Source organism: Limulus polyphemus, unplaced genomic scaffold, assembly GCF_000517525.1.
Source record: "Limulus polyphemus unplaced genomic scaffold, Limulus_polyphemus-2.1.2 Scaffold3296, whole genome shotgun sequence".
Taxonomy (NCBI): domain Eukaryota; kingdom Metazoa; phylum Arthropoda; class Merostomata; order Xiphosura; family Limulidae; genus Limulus; species Limulus polyphemus.
In genome coordinates, this window is record NW_013668906.1 from 40409 (window position 1) to 43751 (window position 3343).

The 3343-nt window shown below is 31.5% G+C and overlaps 1 protein-coding gene across 1 annotated transcript in view; it reads left to right on the forward strand.

Moving 5' to 3' along the window:
* Nucleotides 1–1107: 1107 nt before the first annotated feature.
* LOC106469091 (mitochondrial tRNA-specific 2-thiouridylase 1-like) overlaps nt 1108–3343 on the forward strand; it is a 25749-nt gene continuing 23513 nt past the window's right edge. The window contains exon 1 of the mRNA XM_022397501.1: nt 1108–1422. The gene's annotated coding sequence lies outside the window, so the exon portion shown is untranslated. The remainder of the gene's footprint in view (nt 1423–3343) is intronic.

Sequence of the window (3343 nt, forward strand, 5' to 3'; positions counted from 1 at the left end):
TAGGACTGTGTGTGTGTGTACTCCCACATAAATGTATAAGTATAACTTATAATGAAAGTCTGATGAACAGGGCTGAATAGAAGGGGGCAGCTCTCCCGGGGCCTGTTGAAGAGGCCCGGCAGTGGGATATTTCAAAGCTCGTTAGAAATGCATGCTACTTAATGAGCAAAAATGACTACTGCTTCTTCATGGATTCATGAAGAAATTTGTCACCTAAATGTATTTTATGAAAAATCAGCAAAAGTTAATAAATAGAATAAAACTGGGCCCCGATGATATTACTGACCCCAGAGCCTGGGCTGGCTCTCAACGCCCCTGCTGATGAATATTTCATAGCAGTATCAGAAGTCGTTTTTCTGAATTATTTATATTTAAAAGCTACTTATTTGATTTATCGGATTTAACATCTCTCTCCATGGGATATTTTATAAAACGTTTAGCTTTTTTTTTTAAACATGAATTGACGAGAGTATAATAATAGTTTGAATAGGATTTATTTTCCTATATTTCTTTCCATAACATCAATAACTTTGAATATACGTTATGGGAACTTGTAAAACACGTTTAGTTTTCATATTACTAGCACTACTATATAGTATATTATGTACACATGTAATACTACGTTCAAAGTGTAAATATGAGTATGACTATGGGTATAAAAAATAGTTGTGTTAAAGTTAAAAACAGATTTTAAGTTTTTGAAGAAATTCAAAGTAACTCAAGGTACATTTATTTTAAAATATACTATTTTGATAGTATAAAGATTGACATATTTCATAATACTTCAATATTAACCACCTCAATACCTGTAAATTGTTATCATCACTATCATTGATACAGTTAGTGTTATTATAAATACATACACTAGTATTAGTAATACTAATAGTGTTAGTATTACATTTACAGAATATTCAGGAAGTATTTTTAAAAGAGTAAATTGAACATGGACAGGAAAGAAAAAACTAGCACATATAAAACAAACCTTATTTTTTACAGTTTTTAACTTTTAAGAGAGATGTAGTTTTTAAATGCAGGGCTTTTGTTTTACCATATTACTACTACTACTACTGACTTACTTACTAGTATCAGACTAACACTACCGACTAATTGCTGGAGCAGAGAAATATCAACATGAGAGGATTGTGTGTACCACACTGTTAACACTAAGTCTCATCAGCTTTGAATTAAAGTACAGCTACAAGTGTAGTATTCCACAATCTCAGACTACTTGTGTCAGTGACCATTTAACATATATTAAAGTGGTGATTAATCTGTGCTCGCAGTAATTTGTACAAACTACTACACCATCCATCCAATTTGGTATAACTTAATAATAACAAAGCTGTATGAAATAATCACTGCAGTATGTGTAACCTAGCCTTGTGTTGATATGTATTAAAGAACCATTTTACTACAAAAATGGTAAGATAAAAAATTTACAAGTTTATTCATCACAAAACATGTTTTGAAAATTCCTGAAATTAATGAATTAGTTGGTGACAACAATTGTTTTATAAATAAGTATCTCAAACTCAGAAATATTCAAAGGAAAAACAGTAACAATATAAATGTCAAACTACCAAGTATAATAATGAATTAGGAAGAAGAAGAAAACTTAATTTATAGGATTAGACAAAGGAATAATATTATTAAACACTTTTCAAAAATAATGTGAAATCAAATAATGATGAAGCAAGTATCTGCAAAGAACTTTATTTTAATAATACCAAATTCTTGCGTATCACAAATCTAGCTTTTCTTGGCAGCTTGTATATTTTCACAGAAGAGGCTTTTATTTCTTGGCCAAACCAAGAGATTACATATCACATGATTAACATATTAGCATTTGTTTTACGAAATCATACATGAACTTACTATCCATATGTCACCACTAGGATACCTCATGTCAATTTCTTAACATAAGAATGATCTATTTAATATTCACCAGCAGGCAGGTCCACTATCATTTTTAAGGCAAATAGGAATATAGCTGAACTAAAACAATATAAGGAAAATTCCATAAATGATAAAACCAAGAAATAAATAAAATAATCTTATAACCTCAGGCGAGAATTACTTTTGTGAGAGTGAACAGTTCGATTTAGTCCTGGAGCATGTACTTCTTTGTTTAATCAAACAGTCCAGTCTGCTGAAGGAGCAGTTTCAAATTGTTTCAACATAGTGGCACCTTGCAGATTTACTCTACTCTAATGTTAGAGAGAAATAATAAACTGTACTTGCTACACCAACAAATACAATAAACACGGTCTCAAGTAAAAATGTAACTAGAATCATGATGGACATGATAAAGATTATAATTTTTTTTACATTTTACATTGATTTGACCTATATAAATAACGTCAGAAACTTGATGCAAGAATGTTATCAGAAGGCATAATCACCAGCATCTCCATCCTCAATCACTGTTAGCCATGAGCATCCTCCCCCATTGTAAACCATGATGCTAGAACAGAAATCGAGTAAACTGATTCCCAAAGAGGCTGTAAACTCTTTCTTTACTTCATTGACAAACTGAACACACAAGAGTTTGTTCACCACATAAAATTCATTCTCAAGTTTGTATTTGATTTACAAAATGTCAGTCAAGTGCAGATCATCATAGAAATGTAGCAAAGTTTTATTTGAATGAAAATAGATTCCTCTTGGGCAAAACTGCAACTTTCCAACTGATAGTCAGTATACTGTTTTATCTACAAGAAAAAAAAAGTATTTAAATCATATAATACTTAAAATTTATGTAAGTTTGAGGTTTTAATACTTGAAATAAACTTATAACACCACATTGTTGTTTTTAATTAATTAGACATTCAATGTTTTGCTTTACAGCTTCTTTAAGAGCATTCCGCTAAAACTCAAACCAAAAACTGACATTACAAAGCAGTTGAAATTTTGTACTGTCAGTTTTTGTTTTTTATTTCTGGTAGTAAAATGTCTTTTATACCCCGATATGCACTACAGAAATTAAATAATAAATTTGGGGTTGGTATTTCTTGTGCCACTTAGACAACAAAGACAGTAGGGTGCTACTATAGGGTGAGGTCTACCGCCATATGTCGCCTACCCAGGTGCAGCCTGAGGTCTATCGCATTAGCGTGAGGTCTACTGCCATATGTCGCCTACCCCCTTTAATATAAATTTAATTAGAAAACCAATTATCTATTTAAGTCATTCCTAGGATATGTACAAATTAAATGTTTATCGCTAAAATAAATGTATGGAAATGTGTGATATCCATGAGGGATGGATAATGCAGAGGTAGACCTCATGCTATAGTACTAACGGGAGGTAGACCTCACGCTATAGTAGCACCAACAGTAGTCTA